The sequence below is a fragment of the Neolamprologus multifasciatus genome, chromosome 9 (assembly GCF_963576455.1).
Source record: "Neolamprologus multifasciatus chromosome 9, fNeoMul1.2, whole genome shotgun sequence".
Classification (NCBI taxonomy): Eukaryota; Metazoa; Chordata; class Actinopteri; order Cichliformes; family Cichlidae; genus Neolamprologus; species Neolamprologus multifasciatus.
The window spans coordinates 1,996,644-2,016,770 of NC_140447.1; the positions used below are offsets into that span (position 1 = coordinate 1,996,644).

The window sequence follows — 20,127 nt, forward strand, 5'->3', positions numbered from 1 at the left end:
CCTCCCAGATGTTTCTTAACAGGGCTAGAGGTCCTTGTACCTCATACTAGAGTTGGATGTCTCGAGACCACTTTTACGTGGTCTTGGTCTCGTCTTGGTCTCGACTGACTTTGGTCTCGGTCTTGGTCTCGCTGTCTCGGTCTTGTGTTCTCAAATCGACATAGTGTTCGGGAGATTTGCAGTCAACCATCAGCGGAGCGGGGGGGTGTGTCTTAATGGGCTTAAGCCCGGGTCATTTTTTCAGAAGCATGGGGTCTTTTGGAGTGTCTTTTCTCCACAACGGGGTTGCACAAATCCACTCACTCGTCCACACGGCAACAGGCAGGTAGGGAAAGGTCCGGGTTAGATCTGTACACAGAAACTAGTGTTAACGGCGAACAGACGAAAACCACTTTACAGAGTTTAACTCACTAATGGTAGAGTGACTGATGCTGATAGCTCAACGATCGAGCAACGAGTAACACCATGCCGCCGTCTTAAATAGGCCTTGCGATCACCCAGATAGGCAGCAGGTGCGTGGGCCAGGGGCGGGAGCCCATAATGAGCACCACCCCGGTGTGGTATATATATATATATATATATATACACACACACACATATACATATGGGACAAAACTCTTTAAAACTCTAAATATTTCTGCAGATGCTGGTTTTTGGAGGGAAAAACATTTGAGATGCTAAAAAATTCTACTTGCACTCTTTTTCTTGACTGAAAGCTACCTGACAGCTTTTTAACTATTAATAATGTATTTTTCAACTCCAGCTTCAAGAAAAACAAGACACATTAATAAATAGAAATAAGGCATCACTTCTTGTAAATCCATTCTGTGAGAAGGAAAGGGTGAGGAGAGTTTTTCACTTGTGTTGACCTGTAGCTAAGGCAATCTGAGAGAGGAATAAACACACAACATCATACCAGAACTTCACACTGAAACCTTAAAACACACTTTTACTGACGGTGGGGTCTTTCTGCCACATGGGGAAAGACCAGTGCGGCCACAGTAAATACAGTCTTTACCTGCAAATCTCCTCTGTCATTCCTCCTGGGTTAAGCAGGCTCTCCCTACCGTCATTGGCTTTCTGGCATTCTTGCCGGAAGAGCTTTTTAAACAGAACCTCAGACAGAGAAGACTGGGAAGAGGAAGTGGGAGGTATGCTGCGAGATATGGTCATCTTGTGTCGCTAACTTATCTTTTATTTGCTCATTTAATGCATGAAGATTTGCTCATTTAATTCATTGCATAGCTTCAGCATCTCAACCTCCCTTTACAGCCAGAGTGTGGAACTCAATTGCAATCGTTACATTGTCATTAGTTGAGCAAGCATACAGCCGCTAAGAACAAAAAACGTTATTCACATTGGCAAAAGTTATTCCTCGAAGCAGATCACAACTGTGAAATAGCAATTTGTATAGTGTTGCCTGCAAGCGTCCAGCTCTTTTTGCCCCACATAGCCAAACACAATAAGAGCTGCATTTAAACAAAAACAGTTATGTGTTAAACACAGTCTTCTTTAGTACAGCTAAATTTAACCAAGAATGATGTAAAACTTCTGACGTATCTACCAAATGAAAGAAAATGTATCTCAAAACTTGTTGCTCATTGTCTCACAGTCTAAACCGTAACAAAATAGCTGTTACATCCCCACATGAAAGCTAAGCAAGGTGGGCGGGGAACAGTAACAATTGGATCCAGGTTGGAATGAAAAGGACACCAGGCAGAGGTGTTTAACTTATAATCAGGCTTTATTGTAACCAATTAAACCAATAACCATATAAACAGTCACAACAGAAAGAGACAGCAACGCTGCTTTAACAGTAACTCAGACAGGCCAACCCAAAGAAATGAAGACCACTTCAACTAAGAAAACAATTATAAGGAGTCAACAGAAAGAGACAGCAACGCTGTCACGATCCTGGGTCTTATGACCCAGCGTTTTGAGTTTTGGTTCATTTTGATGTTTATAGTTTATGTTTAAGCTCATTAGATTTCTATGTTCATTTGCTTATTATATTCCCCTTGTGTTTTCAACCCTTGTGTTAAGTCTCCCTTATCCTTCATGTGTTTCATGTCTGTTTCTTATGTTGTCAAGTTCATGTAGTCATGTCAGTGTTTCATTGTTTCCTGTTTTATTTTGAAAGAGGTCCTGTGCTTCGGTGCTCTGTTTTGCTCTTTCCCTGTGGGCGTCGTTATGTTCATGTTGTGTCTACTTTGCCTTTCTGTCCCATGTTTCAGCTCCCTATGTTCTGTCTTAGTTGCTGTTAAGTTTACATGTTTTGAGTTCAGTCAGTGTGTTTCCTGTTTTACTTTGAAGGTCCACGTCTCATGTGAGTGTTTCTAGTTTTGCTTCCCTTGTCTCGTCCAGCCTGATTACTCCCAGCTGTGCTCTCCTTCTGTGTCTCATTCCCTTGTTATCCCTCTGTGTCTCATTCCCTCGTTATCCCTCTGTGTCTCATTCCCTTGTTATCCCTCTGTGTATTTAAGCCCGGTGTTTCTCTTTGTCCGTGTCGTAGACTCCCTCATGGCTGTGTTTCCTTTCGTGCCATTCTGCAATAAAGCAGCTTTTTGAGTTTAATTCCTGTGTGGTGAGTTTTGCGTTTGGGTCCTTCTCCTGCCTGGACACAGCCAAAACATGACAAACGCTGCTTTAGCAATAAACCAGGCAGGGCAATCCAATTAAATGGAGGTCGCTTCACCTAAGAAAAACAACCACTCAGTTGAGAGCTACTCAAAAAAGTAGTACTCCAACACCTAGGTCAGACCTAGCCCCCCCCCCCAAAAAAAACAAACACTGTGTTGGAAGGACGGAAACATGCTTAAAAGCAACTCAAAAGAAAAAGGACGGTATAGAGACAGATTGCGTCTGGATGCTAAGAGACGGTACTTGCAAAAAATAGCGTGCATTGGCAATGTGGACCCGTATGAAATAACAACAGTGGAATAGAAACACTAGGCCAACCGCTATTGACGTAGCCTGATATATTTTCGTACCTTGTCTGTGGAGTCAGCGCGTACAAGGTGAACCAGTTTCACAATTATAAATCTCTGGAGGCGCACATCCAATTCACCAATGGTTGGGTACAAGATTTGGCTATTTTTAGGCCTCCACGTTGTGAGTACGTCGTCATTCAAACAAAAGTAAGTCAGCTTGAGTAATGCGAGTACAACGCGTTTGATTTCCCTCCGAACATTCAGATTAGTGCAGCATAACTTCATTCAGGAGGGGGAAATTACAGTGACAACATGTGGAGGCTCTGTTAGATGGATAACATAGTGAGTTCAGTGCACTGATGTGACATTGTCCTGAAGGATTTAGTTATTCTCTGTGGTTAAAGAAATTGCAGTTATTTATTCATATTTATTATAAATAATCCGTTTTAAATCTTGCTTGCTTGTTTGTGTCCTGTGTCACTGAAAATACATTCTATTTTAGTTTAATACATTGATTAATGACCTGCAGAATCTTGTCTTTAAATTAACTTTGTCTTTGTATTTTTCAGGTCCTGCACTCTAAAAGACTGAATGAACCAGCATTGCAGCCATGGGTCACTGTGAGCATCACAGGGAAGGTTGAAGCCGCCCACTGCAGCTGTATTGCCGGAGTTGTGGAGACCTGCACCCACGTCCCTGCTGTTCTGATTAAAGTAGAAGCAACAGTGATTATCTGTGGCACAAGGACTGTTACAGATGAACCTGCATACTGGCTTTTGCAGGGTAATATGACCAAGATACAGTCAGTGGTTGGCTATAAGATAGACTGCTCCTCTTCAGCTGCCCAAAAAAAGGCTCTCGATCAAAACATGAACAGACCATTCGTATTGAAAGGTAAAAGAAGCCGTCCTCAGAAAAGAAAATTTCCACCTGCTACTGTGGAGGAGTTGTCACCACTATTGGATACTTTGCTGGAACACAGTAAAGCTGTGGGTTGTGGGAATGACCCATAATTTTTTATCTACGGGTCTAGATTTATGCCAGAAATGCACTGCCGTGTAGATAATTTGCATTTAATGAATATGTACTTACTAAGTACCACTGTTCAAAAGATGAATAAAGAAACAAACAAATTGTTGCTTTTTTTAAATTAAAACCACTTTGTAGAACATCACATCAGTTACAATGTAGAATCCATGTCATTTATAGTATTAAACCCCGATTCTTTTGTCCCCATGACAGAACAGAGAAAACCGACTCATAGTGTGTTAAAATATTGATATTTCTTTTTATTCAATCATCTTCCAGAAGAGAGAGACCCATGCACAGCTGAAACGCCAGTTGCAAGAGCTCTAACATTAGAATCATAAACTGTGTCTCATATAGGTGTTATTTTGGTACTTTACACGTCACACAGTCTCAAACATTGCTTATATGGCAAGTTCCTCATTTCTGTGTCTTTATCTATTAATATGCCTGTGCACTAAAACTTCCTGTTTTTCAGTCTGGCTGAACACTTAGTTTGTGAGTTAAAAGTGGCCTTGCTCTACAAGCCTTCATTATTAAAGTACATAAAACAATATAATAAGAAAATAAGGATACTAAGGATATTGATTTCATGACAATAGTTTACAAATGACAAAATGTTTACACAAAATCATGACAGCGTTTACATAATATCACCCACTACTACTTTTGAAAAATTACCGCTATATATACAGCACAAGACTTTTAAGAGTATTTAACAAGAACAAGTTTCATTTTTCCCTGGTTTCATTACCACACTGTTCACCAAAACGCAGCAAACCTTCGCCATCTTATACAGAAGGATCACCTCTTCACCCTCACATGGAAGAATTAATCAGTCACGATGCGTTTCATCCATTTCATAGGCTGGTTTGGTGCAATAATGCCAAATAATTAGCAACTCTATAAATAGAACGTATATCTACAAAATCACTCATTAGGATGTTTGTTCTAATTTGCTATGACCTCAGAGCGCATCGCAAATAACACTAAAAGGCTATAAAGAGTAATATGAACATATTTAGAACTTACTGGAATGAAAATGTCTGGAGCACCAGCAGATATTTGGAGATGGAAGAGAACTGGATATCAGCTCATCTCAGAGCTGATATCCAGGCTAGACGCCTTCGTTTGCTAACATCCGCTACATGAGCTGCCTCATTTGCTTCCAGGTGGGGAAAGAATGAAAAGATAAACCATTTTCAAGCTTATTCCCTTGCTGGTCGTGCAATCTAACATTACAACCGACCACACAGCAAGTACAAACCACAGCTGGTGTTATCCATGTGCTTTCGCTCCTCTTTCGCTAGCACTTTGTTTGGCCCAAAAATATGGCGCCCCAAACAAAAATCCTGGCCATGCCCCTTCCCGTGACATCACGCTCCAAAGCCCTTTGCAAAACGCAGAGCAAACGCATCACTATGTGCTGCGCGAGAGTGCATCAACCACCAGATTCACTGTCCCTTTCTTGTGTTGGATAACCAGATCATAATCTTGCACTAGCAATGCCCAGCGCATTAGGCGCTGGTTGTAGCTGTACATATGCTGGAGAAACGTAAGAGCATTGTGATGGGTAAACACTGTTACCGGAAAGGAGTTCGAGCTCACATACACGGTGAAATGCTGCAAGGCCATCAGCAGCACTGGAGCTTCTTTCTCTATGGTGGAATAGTTTAGCTCAGGGGTTGTCAACATTTCTGATGATGAGTGCCATCTAAAATTTCCTCAGAAGTCAATGTGCCATATGACTGCATTAGCAATAAATTTAATAACGCTCTATATTAGCACTTACACACTACATAGAACAACTTATTTGTTTTTTTGATTATATTTGTTCGCAGATGTTGGCAGCTATCAGCGAATAGTTATCAGCTATTTTGAAACAAAAAAAGACTTTTTATCCATAACAGCAAATGAACTGTACAACAGAAAATACAAATGCTATTTATGGTCTCCTCACAACAATGATAAGAAAAATAAACTGGGCCAATATGGCAGGTTTGTTAATAAACATGTTAATGTGATCTCTGGTCTCCCACTCAGAGACACAGGTCTACGAGTGTCCAGCATTCAGACCTGAGGACTCATGTGAGAGAAAATCTGCTCACAGACATGTAGAGCCAAATACTGTCAATAAGGCCTCTGCAATGTTCTGAAGACAGTTAAACTTGTCAGGTAGTGATGTCCAGCAGGTGAAAATGCAGCTCCATGAACATGCATAGCTATGGAATCCAGCTGTGTTTGTAGTTCTGCAAACTTCAGTTCAATCAGCTGCATTTCGATGTCCTTGATCAGAAAAGAAAACATTGGTCCATACATTAGCCGTAGAAAGAAAGACGAACCCAGCGGAGGTCACGCTAAACAACAGCAGCACGTTTAAGCTTGATTAGCTGTTGTTAGAATTTATTTAATATTAACTTCTAGTATCAGCTGATGTTTGCTGGAGCCACAGCTGTAAAGTTGCTGGTCATGATGTTGGTTTGGATATGTGGTGAGAGGGAAACATGACGATGAAACCAGGAGATGTCCTTACTGAATCATCAGAACTGTGATGGAGAAACAGGTTTACCTTTTAGGTGACATGAATGAGTTGAAGTTATGAACTGTTTCTGAGAGACAAATAACACCAGGATCCTTTTCTAAGTAGCTGACAGCTGGTAACTGTGCAGGGGCGGGTCTAGCAAAGTTTTGCCAGGGGGGCAGGTAGGGCATTAACAGGGAAAAGGTAGCACAAAGAAATACTTTTCTTTTTTATTCTAATTTAAAATATTTAGCTTTTAACAAATAATTATCTGAATCTTACAACAAACGATTGATAGATTAATACATATATACCATATACCATATATTTCATCTCCTGTGTGCTTCCCGTCTCCTCTTAATGGTCTTCACTGTGAGTTCATCTATGTCACCTTCCTGTGGGTCTCTTTACAAAAACAGTGCCATCTTTGGCTTTTTCTAGCTTGCATTGTCTGCTATGTTCCCCATCTGCAGCCCCTTTGCATTTTTTAAAAATAGCTCTATGTTGGACTTCTGTGCTGATATTAAAAACCTATCTTTAGTTGGTCTTTTTGTATTCTGCTTTTGTGTGATCCACATTAAATTCCACACATTGTGACACAGTTAGGGCGAAAAACTTTGTTTTGTTTTACTCTCGTTCTGCATTTCATCCAAAATATTCATGCATAAATCAGAATACACTTTACATGCTTGTTGTGCACAGACCTGTTTGGAAGATGTGGATGCAGATCTTTCTTGTTTTGGCAAAATATTACCAGGAATTGTTTTGAAAAATCGTTTTTGTTGCTTCCAGCTTTTTAAGTTTATTGAATTCCTGCTGATCCACATGATCAATAGGAGACTGCATACATTCAAACAACACAAATAATTATCATCACTATCAGTTCATAGCTATAGCTGCTCACAGTAAAGATACAGGACACTAACTATAAAACATCATGCGTCATTTATTTAGATGCTGGGGCATAAACCACTCCAACTCTGCTGCTGGCCCTTGCAAAGCAATCCCAGTAAACACTGAGCTTAAAATATAATGAAGTGCAACAACAACATAAGCCACATTGTATAGAAAGTAATCATGTAATTGAGGCACCTTTAAACATTCCTTGGTTTCAGGCACGCATAAGACACAAAATTAACATAGCAGGACTACTAGGAAACTGTAGCTGAAAAGCTAGTGATTCGTTTTCATCACTTTGCATGAAGGAGTGCGCTGCTGACAAGCAGAGATGTAGCCCAACACTGCAGCAGATATTTCCAAATGAAAAATTAAGACAAACTCCTAAGTAAACGAACATCCTAACAAACGCAACATACACATAGTTTGACTGGAAAATCGCCATCTTACAAAGTATAATATTTATTTTGAAACAAAACCCATGCGGGATGCCACTGATGGTGCTTACCTTGCAAAGCAATCACAGTAAACATTGAGCCAAGATGGCGCCCGTGCGAACAAGAAACTTGAGCTACGGTGTCCTGTAGAGGACAAATCGTCATAATTGTGCAAATCTACATCTACATACCTTACATCATAGGGCATGATCTGATATCGTCGTGTTGGTGTTGTTCCCAGATCATCATGAAAATGTTGTTCCAGGTTCAACATTGCAAGTGACCAATCACATTATTGTGACGTTATTCTTTTGCGCACCAACCCATTCGTGCATTTATGAAATTCCGATGTTGCAAGGACAATATCAATTCTGCTTAGCGTTTATTAAAGGGTTAGGGTCAGGGTTAGGGTCCGTTGATCGGCGGACAAAGGCGGTTTCTCGCAGCTTAAGTACAGTTTTTTGTTTTACGCCGGTTTTTCCCGAAGTCGCAAAAGTATGACATCACAACATTCTGATTGGTCACTTGCAATGTTGATCCTGGAACAACCTTTAGTATGATGATCTGGGAACAACACCAACACGAGGATATCAGATCGTGCGATGGTGCTTACCTTGCAAAGCAATCACAGTAAACATTGAACCAAGATGGCACCTGTGTGAACAAGAAACTTGAGCTATGGTGTCCTGTAGAGGACAAATTGTCATAATTGTGCAAATCTACATCTACATACCTTACATCATCTAACTTGCTGATCTTTGTTGGCAAGAATGCTTAAATAAAAAGAAATCCCAAAAGAATCCAATATGATACAAACATTGATATATAAAATAACCATACACAAACCCCTCTCATATCATGTTATGCTAATTGATGGCTACATTTGTGGAAGGTGACCGTTCTTTTATCGTATCTCGTTTCTTTAGTGGAAGCTTCAGTGAGTGCTGCTATGGGCAGGACGTTATTATCATTTTATTTGCTTTATGTCCATTAATGTATTTTTTCACTGAACTTTTTAAAAGAAAGGGTGAGTGGAAACACAACTTGTGATTATATCTTCCAGCCAACACAAGATGATGGCACAGAGGAGCGTTTCATTTTGACTCTAGATAAGCTGAATGAGAAAGGTGATGGATGGCTGGACTCTTGTTCATAAATAGGATGTATAACCACCTAATAGAACACAAACAGGTATTTAAAGGGTACTGAAGGACAGCTTCATCATGATAAACTAAAAGGTCATTTAGAGGCATGACAAGAAAGACACGAGTGCAGAAAAACCAAAGTAATTCAAAGCAGGATAATTACCCTCTCAACACGGGCATCGACCGTACTTAATTCAACATCACATAACCTCATTTTGCTTCATGTCCTAGCCATGAGATTTATATTTTAATGCTATTAAGGGAATATGTAATTCTGTGATGTTTGCAGCCATCTTGTAAAGTAACAACAAATACACTGGGACTGGGGGTCTTAATTGACCAGCTCCAGTGTTTAGAGTCATTATTTTGTCCATCTGCTTTTCACCCAAACTAAACTCCCAACCACGTGAATCATTAATCACTACTTATGTGTCATGTTTTGTCCCTAAATGCTTCAGCAAAACATCAAATTTTCAAAATGTTTAATGGAATTTAGAGTGAGTCAGCAGTTGGAGCAAACAGGAGGGAGGAAAGAAAGAGAAGAAAACAGGATGGCTAAAAACACCATTCCTAATGATTTCTGGGGTCTTAGCTTGCTGGTATCGACAAACCCCTATTTCTGTGATTAGAGGGCAGGCAGCATTAGACTGAGAGGATTGTTGAGACTGATGGCCAGTGAATATGCATGGCAGAAGATGCTTTGTCTCAGTGAGTTAGTCACAGACGTATGAGGAGGGGGCCTGGTTGGGTACCACCACCATGTATTTGAACTGAACGCTGTAATGATCTATTTCCCCTTTTTCTGTAGACAATTCATTGCAAGTCAGACAAACAGGGAGACTAAGGGATGTCAGCAGTGAAACGTCATTTCTGATTCTCTCCTGTTTTCTCCAAAAGCATGGTCTGCCCATATTCTGCTTTGTACTTTATTTAATTAGTTTGTCAAAGAGAGAAACACACACTGACAGCTAACACCTAGCTGGCTGTCAGTGCATTCCAAGCCAATGTATATCGCTGTTTTCCCATCGACTGAATTAACTACACTGCCACAGTCATCTGATTCAGGATAGGAAGAAAACAAAAGCCTTTTCTTATATTTTATTAAACTCATGCATGTAAACTTGATAAGAAGCCAAAGCATCAGCTTAAACCAAGCAGTACTTTGCTAACACTGCAGCAGTTAGACTCAAGAATTACACTTTTATTGCCTCCCATAATATTATACAGCCCTAAAATATATTTGAGGAAGAACCCAGTAGTTTTTCAAAGTTAACTTGAACTGCAGTCAAAATAAATATTTTGAATCAAGATTACTAGATTAGACTTTCTTTTCTAAGCTCGTTAATCTTATCCCGCTGCACTTATAAGCCTTTCTTTACTCACAGAGTATATCTGGAGGGTGGTGCCAGGTTTAGTTCAGGAGCTGACTCGATTATCAGCTTCTGCTTTAAGTCAGCTGCTTATGCGTGAATATTGCAACCTCAGCCTTAACGAATAACCCCGTGCCCAGTTGGTTTATCTTTATAGAGAAAAAAACTATCAATCAGAAGTTTTGTAACACTTTTTGTAGCAACATCAATTCTTGGAAGCTCATATCAGCATGCTAACATGCTCACAACAACACAACAGTGACCTTTGCTGCTATGATTTGGCACTATATACATGAAATTAAAACAGTAGTCACCTCAAGCCATTTTGTAATGAATGTTTGAAGGTAAAGACCCAACAATAATACAGAAAAAAACAATTATAAGATGACTCCCTGTCACCAAATCCAACCTGGGAGCTGGTTTGATATCCTTGGAATCACAAGGAAGCATGTATCCTGAGAGTGGAGTGCTCTCTTAGGGTGATATGGTACTATAAGGTAGGGCTGCACAATTAATCGTTAGAAAATCGCGATCTTGAATCATATTTATGTGCCTCTCATTTCCAAATGACAACAATTTAAAAAAAAAAAAAAGGATGACGATTGTACCGCATTTTGATCCGGGACATAATCTGCATGAAAACAAGCGCTCACGCTTCCTGCTCAACAAATGACAAGGGTGGAGCCTTATACCACGTGATACAGAAGCCATCTGGCAGGGAAAAAACAACGGAGAGCACGTGAAACTGCACGAGGGGAGAAAACACAATGAGCGCAGAGGAAACGTTTCCTGATGGCGGTGAGAATGACAACCCCACTGTAAAATTACTTCCAAGAAAAGGTTCTCGTTCCTCCGTGTGGAAGTTTTTTGCCTTCAAAGAAGATGATGAGAGTCAAAAAAATATCATTTGCAAGCTGTGTTTTGCCATAGTAGCAGCACTGCAAGGTAACACTACAAATCTGTATAACCACCTCAAACGTCACCATAAAGTGCAATATGACGAAGCTGTAAAGGCCAAGAAAGTGACAGGAGAAAATCCGTCCCGGTCAACCACCCAAACATCAATAACGGGAACCTTATACAGCGCTTCCCTATACCCGTCGAACTCCCGCAGGCACAAAGAAATTACGGAGGCTATCACTTATCACCTGACCAAAGATATGGCTCCATCAACACTGTGCAAAACGAGGGATTTAGCAAAATGATCAACACCCTAGACAAACGCTACACAGTGCCGTCCCGCAACTATTTTTCTATTGTTGCACTACCTGCTCTATACATGCAGTGTCGAGCAACGGTGGAGACGCAATTTCAAGCAGTACAACATTTTGCGGCAACGACAAAATGTGAGACATTTGTTGTTTTTATGTTTATTTATTGTTTTTATGTTCAGTCTCAACTGTTACAAAGTTGATGTGCAGTTAATAAGTGCAATAAATATTTATACTGGAAAAGAAAATCGTGAGAGAATCGTGATCTCAACTCTAAGCCAAAAAATCGTGATTCTCATTTTATGCAAAATCGCGCAGCCCTACTATAAGGTCTTTAAGATAAGATGGGGCCTAATTATTCAAGATCTTGTATGTGAGGAGAGTAATTTTTATCTGATTCTAGATTTAACAGCAACAAATGAAGAGAAGCCAATATTTCTAGTGCCAATACTCTCACATTAATACTGGAGGCCACGGTAATGCCATTCAGATCAATACTCTTTAAGTCAATACAATTCAATTTTATTTATATGGCCATATATCACAACAACAGTTGCCTCAATGTGCTTTATATTGCAAGGTAAAGACCCTACAATAATACAGAGAAAACCCCAACAATCAGATGACTCCCTGTGACCAAATGCTTTGGTGACAGTGGGAAGGAAAAACTCCATTTCAACAGGAAACAATCTCCGTCAGAACCAGGCTTAAGGAGGGGCGGGGCCATCTGCCACGAGCAGTTGAGGTGAGGGCAGAGAAACAAAACAAAGACATGCTGTGGAAGAGCCAGAGATTAAAGATAACTAATGAGAGGTGTATAAACGCATAGTGAGTGAAAAAAATGAATGAAGAAGAAACACTGTGCATCATGGGAAGCCCCCAGCAACCTAGGCCTATTACAGCTTAACTAGGGTCATCTGATCCAGCCCTAACTATATGCTTTGCTAAAAAGGAGTCTTAAGTGTAATCTTAAAAGTAGAGAGGGTGTTTGTCTCACAAATCCAGAATAAGAGAATGCTGAAGGCTCTGCCTCCTGTTTTCCATTTAAGTATCCTAAGAACTACAAGTAAGCCACCAGTCTGAGAGTGAAGTGCTCTATTGGGTGATACGTTACTATAAGGTCTTTAAAATAACACAGGGACTTATTATTGAAGTTTCTAAAATTTTTAGTCCAAAGTACAATTACCTCAGTTTTTTTCTGAATTTAGAAGTAGGGAATCAGATTGGTTTAAATGTATCAAGTTTAATTAGTCCCAAGTAGAGATAAATGGGGTGGGTTGTACCAGGAAGAGTATCTAGTGTTAAATCTTGGCTAAATTTCACCATCAAGAATGAAATTTCCACTCAGGGCCTAGATTAATAAAACATCCAATTTCATTCTTGTATGTATGTAGAAGAGATGCCAGTAAAGGGACAAGGCTAGCTGATACAATGGAGAGAAGGAAAGTAGGTATACTGTGTGTGCAAGCAGAAGGGAAGCAAGGCCAGGGGCATTGGAGGTGGATTGAAGATATTCTAGCATGGTGTAGATAGGCAGAGAAATGGAGGCGTATTCTTGAAGGACGACTGTGGGAAGAGTATTGTGCAGGTGAAGACAGTGTAACAAAGAACATGAATTTGAAGCTGGAAATCAAAGGAGTGATATTAAATATCGTCAGTGCATATGCCCAAAGGTTTGGATGACAGAAGAGATGAGGAAATCCTGGAGTAAGTTTCATATTAGTGATGGGTCGGTCACGAACGGAATGGCTCTTAGAGTCGGATCTTTGAAGTGAACGATGCGAGCCGCTCGTGGGTTTTTTTTTTCTTTCTCCTGCCCTCTCTCTATGAAAAGGGAAAAAAAACAAAACGCTTGGACACTGCTAGCACGGGGCTCCCACACAAACGCAAAGCAGGAGATGAAGCATAGCTGAATATGTTTCCAAACCAACTTCATTCCAAGCCAAAAACTAAAAAATATGGTGAAGCAAATCTTCCCTTTGGTTTCACCTGCAAGTGCCGAGGTAGGTCTCCCCTGCATAATTAGTTTTCCCTGCGTCAGGAGCAGCGCTGAGTTAAAGTTATGAACTGTTTCTGAGAGACAAATAACACCAGGATCCTTTTTTACGTAGCTGACAGCTGGTAACTGTGCAGGGGCGGGTCTGGTGAAGTTTTGCCAGGGGGCAGGTAGGGCATTAACAGGGAGAGGGGGGCACAAAGAAATACTTTTCCTTCTTATTCTCATTTAAAATGTCTAGTTTTTAATAAATAATTATCTGAATCTTACAACAAACATTTTCATCTCATGTCAAATTTATAGAAATCCATTATTGTACATAGTAATTTATTTATCAGGTTCCCATCATAATTTCTTCAGAAATAAGTACTGTATATGATGCCAGTATTGTCCCACATTTTCTACATTCTGTACCAGTACTGTGTGTAAAATGCCATCAAAAAATCAATTAAGTTTTATTCTTTCTCACCTGTCGTTCTGTCTCCTTTCACTTTTTATAGGTTGCCATGTTAGAAAAAATATTTTGCCCTGTCATGCTGTTAATGTATGTGGTAAATAAATAGTTTATGAAAATATCACTAAATCTGTCATTTATTATTTTTAATATTCAGTAATGATCATGTCTCACCTCTAGTCTTCTCTGTCTTAATTTCAGGTTTCCACCATGTGTTGTAGATAGTTCAGGAGGTTAAATCGACCAAGCAGACTTTGGGTTTTGGCTAAGTACTGTTTAGAATACCAGAATAGGGAGGATGGTGTAGGTTGAAGTTTATTAGATTGATACATATATAACAACAAGACAGTGTGCATCACTGTCACAACAGCGTTTGTTTTCATTCAAAGGCTTTATGGTTTTTCCTAGGTCTCTAGTCAAAATTCCTGGGCCGATTTTTATGTCCCAGTCCAGCCCTGTATGCAGCTAATCTGCAGTCTGGAGTTGCCTACATCTTCCTACTCGGAAGGCAAAATTTCCAAGTTCTGAGTACAATCAAAGCACCACGACTGGAGTTTCCCTGTTGGATGTAAATAGCGCACGTGACGCTGTGACGTAGGCTAGAATCATGGCGGCAGTTGATGATGGTCCAGGTGTGGGATTTCTCTCGTGGAAATATGCACATTATTTTTTTCCTTTCTGTTGGTAGGTGGCACAGTGCACTTGTGGCAGGATAGTGCTAACATGTAAGCAAGCTAGAAGACTGGCATCCTAGCTGGGTATCCAGTTAGGGAAGCAACACATTAATAAGAGAATTCTGAGTAAAACCAAAGTTACTTTCCCTTGTAACTAGTTATTTTGAAAGTAATGAGTAACTTGAAGTAACTGAGTTACTTTTGATAGAAGTAACTAGTAATGTAACAATGTTACTAATTTAAAGTAACTTACCCAACACTGGCAACCATACAAACCACCTGTATGCAATTTGTTGCATGTGTCTGCTAGTTAATGTGCAAAAAAAATGCTAATATGCAACAATGATAAAGTAGAAAGATGTAAGAAAGAGAGGAGAGGAAGAACAGCGAATATTTTTAAAGGTAAGGATTGTACAAGTAAAATTTTACAAACTGAAAAGCTAAATCTTAACCGTAATCCAAAACTTCAGAGTCAATTTTGAGTCATAAATTTCAAGTTGTTATACATCAATACAACTATATATCCCAAATTTTAATAATATGTATGCATTAAGTCCATAGTAACTACATAAATTCCAAAAAAATAAAAAAAAATAACATAAATTCCAACAAACTAAAAAAAAAAAAAAAAAATAGAAATTTTTTTATTTATTTTAAAGAGGTATGTCCCTCAAAACTGTATTTGCAAGAAAGTTGCACAAAATAGTTTTCAGCCACTGGGAATTTATTTTGAGTGTCTTCATAGTTTTATTTTTGAGATTTTTTATATACTGAAGGAAAACCAAAAATAAATATTATAATGCAAATTTGCAGAAAAACGGCATGTGCATGAAAATAAACAATGAGGAGCCGTCATTCTGGCACGGCTCACTATGCAGCTTTACCTTCTCAGCTCTCCTGCTCAGGCCTGAAACACGTTTGGGGAGATCAAAATCCCATTCTCAGCTCAGCAGTAATTGTTCATCTAGCTAGCACTGGCTTGTGATATAACCTTCATGCCAAAATATGTGTGCAAATGACCCATTTTACTGTAGCAGAGAGGCTACATTAATTTATATGGGTTCAAAATTATGTCCCCAGCAAGTCGAGGTGCAAGTGGTTTCATAACTTACTTTATTATTCTTAACAATAAGGTAATCCAGTCCCAATATAGGTTGCCCACAGGACTGTCCACTTTCAGCAGTGACTCAAAAACCTGTTTTTGGGTTATTGAAATTTTTATTGAAGTAAGGACTTTAAATATATACTCTAAAAAACAGTGTTTGTAGCTACAGCTGACTGGTACGTAAACTGATGATACAGAGAAGTGGATTGCTGGATTTTTTCCCCCATTTTTATCCTCTCTTATCCTTACCTGGGAATGGCCCTTTCCAATACTTCACTGACACTTCAAATTGAGTGTCACTCAGAATGTAAGTGGAGTCATACAAGCTCTAACAGGATAGAGAGGGAGTAGTGAATACTTAGGATTGGTTTTTTTTAAATCACATCTGTAATTCCTCACATGAATGACGTCTGTTTCCATATTGCTCTCTGGTGAAGGTGATATAACCTGAAAACACATGCAAACATTTACAATAAGAACATTGGAAAACAAGCTATATCTAATAAGAATGAATGTTTGGGTTCCAGCAGGAAATGCTGGGCCGATCTTGAATGTAACAGTTGGACTGTTTTGGACCACATGAAGAGAAATACTGAGTTAAAATGACCTTTGTTCCTTTAGAGATGTGACTTTTATTTATTTGCTTCAGATCAACTTCCATCACCTTTAGTAAATTTAGTAGGATGTAGTGCTTAAGCCAGACCTTCCCAAAGTTTTTAAACCCATTTTGCACAGAGAGGCATTTTTTGAAAAATGTATTGACAGCAATGTTGAATATTATTACACAGGAAAAAAACAACTACACGTAAAATAATCACACCGTGATGCCTCTGCCTTTGTAAATAGAGGGACAGTAACTGCGTGTGTAAATGTAAGCGTGTAAAACCTGATTAACAGTATTTTGTCTCTATCTGCTGTTCTGCAATTCATCTCATGTAAACAATAACGTGGCACACAGCATGACGTGAAAAAAGGCACATAAATTTGACGTTGCGTGACGAACTCCACACGGAAACGCAAAAAGGAGTTTTAAAAAAATTGCAGTTTTCGGTGATTCGAAACGCTGTTTACGTGTGGACGAAACAGCTGCGTTTTCAAAAATACCCGTGTAGGTGTGGACAGAGCGTAAAAGAGTTAGTAGTTTATTTTATTACAACCTGTAATTTATTGCAGATTACTTGTATTTTCATAAATGTTTACTAAATGTTTGAGGTGTGAACATTTTTCTTGTAAAACAAAGGGGGGCCTAGCAAAAAAAGTTTGGGAACCACTGGCTAAAGCTCAGTTCTTGGATTATTTCCCAGCATGCCACAGACTCAACAACCCAGTATCATAGCAAAACATGTAATAGACACGCCGGTCCACCATATCCATTTCATGCTTTGCCTCTCCAAAGCATGAATTGACACGCATGCAGAAATCATATTACTGCATGCAGAAGTTACATTACCAGCAGGGGTGAAAAGCCACAAAGCCAGTAGTGAGCAAAAGACATATGAAGCACAATCCATGGTCTATCGCCAGAAACAATTAAGTTAGGTTGCCAATATGTATTGTTACATCCCCCAGGAGGATGTTGGTTTTCTTCTTTCAACTAACTCCTTATGTTCTGTCTAGGCTCCACCTCCTCTGTCCTGATTGGATGCTGCTCACAGAATCCAGCTAATTGTCAATCAGCAGAGCACTACTTAAGGCCTGTGGAGCTGTGTTTCTGGGCCCTCTGGCCATTTTGATTGCCATATCTGTGCAAGCTTGCATGCCTCTTGACTTGTATGTGCCTTTTGTGTTTTCATGTTCAGACTGCCTGTAGGGGAGAGCCGCCTTTTCTTTTGACACCCTGTTTTCTCCTGTTTATGTGTTGTTAGGTATGTTAGGGTTATAGGCTATATTTTGTTTTCTTTGGATTTAGGCACGTTTATTTTATTTTCATATCAGCAATGTTATGTTTGTTATGTTGGACTTGGCTCTCCCTGAAGTTATCCCTCAGTCTGAACCAGGATCAACGCTAGCATGAAATAAACCTTTTAAAATTACCATCTTGGCTCCTCCTTCACTATTTACCTTTATGTTAGTCCCTTCAAACCCCCTAGACTAGCCAGGGGACGTAACAGTATTTACATGAAGATGTGTTAAAAATGTCTCTTTAAACACTTTACCGTGATTATTTTCATGTTGACTTGAAATCAAATATCTCCCTGTGCTCTTACTGCAGTTCTGAGACTCCTTTTACAATGCAGGGTTGCAGGAAATATTTCAACATTGCAGTGTTATTCCAATAAGTGGTATAAAAGTGGTATAAATATTGATAAAGATAGATATTGTATCTATAGGGCTAAAGGCCAAAGGAGCTTGCAAAGAAAAACGTCTGGACTTCTTCAAGTTACTTGAAGATGTTTCACCTTCATCCGAGAAGCTTCTTCAGTTCTAAGGTCAAATGGTGGAGAGTCCCAGATATAAACCTAGTGGGAGTTTCCCCCCACAGAGGGACAAAAGGACCCCCTGATGGGGGGATGGAACCTGACCTCAGGAATTCGCATGATAAGGTGGGGCCAGGTTTCACAATGAACTCACCCGAAACTCTGGCTGATTGGGACCCACACCCAGTTTCACACCTTGGCTCAGGCGATTAGAGGATCATCAGGGGGTCCTTTTGTCCCTCTGTGGGGGGAAACTCCCACTAGGTTTATATCTGGGACTCTCCACCATTTGACCTTAGAACTGAAGAAGCTTCTCGGATGAAGGTGAAACGTCTTCAATTAACTTAAAGAAGTCCAGACGCTTTTCTTTGCAAGCTCCTTTGACTACGATGACCCGGATGACTGAGAACCTTCACAGACCTATAGGGCTAAAGGAACATTGTTGTGGTTGAATGGTTAAGGTGATGGAGTTCCCTCACAGATTCCAACAGTGACATCTTTTTGCACTGAGATTATGTGGAAGGATGTCAGGGTAGAGCGTCTGGCCTTCTCACAATAAGATACATAACACATAGGAGAACAAAAAAAACAAACAGCTGTTATGGTAAATGGCCTGTATTTGTATAGCGCTTTACTAGTCCCTAAGGACCCCAAAGCGCTTTACATATCCAGTCATCCACCCATTCACACACTGGTGATGGCAGCTACATTGTAGCCACAGCCACCCTGGGGCGCACTGACAGAGGTGAGGCTGCCGGACACTGGCGCCACCGGGCCCTCTGACCACCACCAGTAGGCAACGGGTGAAGTGTCTTGCCCAAGGACACAACGACCGAGACTGTCCAAGCCGGGGCTCGAACCGGCAACCTTCCGATTACAACGCGAACTCCCAACTCTTGAGCCACGATCGCCCCAGCTTTGGCACAAAACTCTTAAGTTTTGTGCCAAAGCTGTTGGCACAAAACTTAAGAGACTCTTCCAAAGGTTTGTCCACTTCACTTCCAGCAGCACACTTGTCCATCTTTGAAGAACACTCCTCTAAAAAACAGCATAAGCAAGGCATAGTCCTTCATATTGGTGAACGAAGCTTCTTCTTCATAAGTGAAATGAGAAAAAAATTAGAGCCAACTTCTTCTTGATTTAGTTTGAAAGTTATCTACCTCTGAGAGACAGAGGTGCCTACTTTAATGATGTAAGGCACACATTTGAGTTTAAGATAAGATAAGAAGAATTTTATTTATCCCGAGGGAAATTCTTTTGTCATACATGCTCAATGCAGCATGGTAGTAGCCTGCATTTGTATATACATTATATTTGTATAGCGCTTTACTCAGTCCCTAAGGACCCCAAAGCGCTTTACACTACATTCAGTCATCCACCCATTCACACACTGGTGATGGCAGCTACATTGTAGCCACAGCTGCCCTGAGGCGCACTGACAGAGGCGAGGCTGCCGGACACTGGCGCCACTGGCCCTCTGACCACCACCAGTAGGCAAACACGGGGTTGGTATCTTGCCCAAGGATATTTGGCATGCAGCCTGGGATCGAACCACCAACCTTCTGATTAGTGGCTGACCTGCTCTGCCACCTGAGCTACAGCCCACCCCTATGCTTTTTAGAAGTTTAGGAAGTCCATCCTATGATTGCCATCCAAAGGCAGAATAACAGGTATTCGCACCTCGACTCATAGGACCTCAAGGACTTGTGTGACCATGACAACTCTCAAGCTGCTAACAGTCAGACAACAGGTTTAATGCCTGGGCCGATACACCAGCTGGTTATTAAAGAAAGGATTACCACCTCATCACAAGACGATTTATGTGACCTCAGTATCTCATGAGAATGAATCAGCTCACGAGGTGTTACCATTACCAACTTCACAAAAGGACAAACACCTCAGAATCCTCAGTGTTAACCCGGTTAACACTAAAGAAGAGAGATC

General features: G+C 40.2%; 1 long non-coding RNA gene across 1 annotated transcript; it reads right to left on the bottom strand.

Moving 5' to 3' along the window:
* Positions 1-18,788: 18,788 nt before the first annotated feature.
* LOC146510757 (uncharacterized) lies at positions 18,789-19,096 on the bottom strand. The gene is made up of 2 exons (XR_014876010.1): positions 18,892-19,096; positions 18,789-18,841 (listed from the first exon to the last, which is right to left on the bottom strand). It is a non-coding gene; the product is annotated as an uncharacterized LOC146510757 (long non-coding RNA).
* Positions 19,097-20,127: the final 1,031 nt, after the last annotated feature.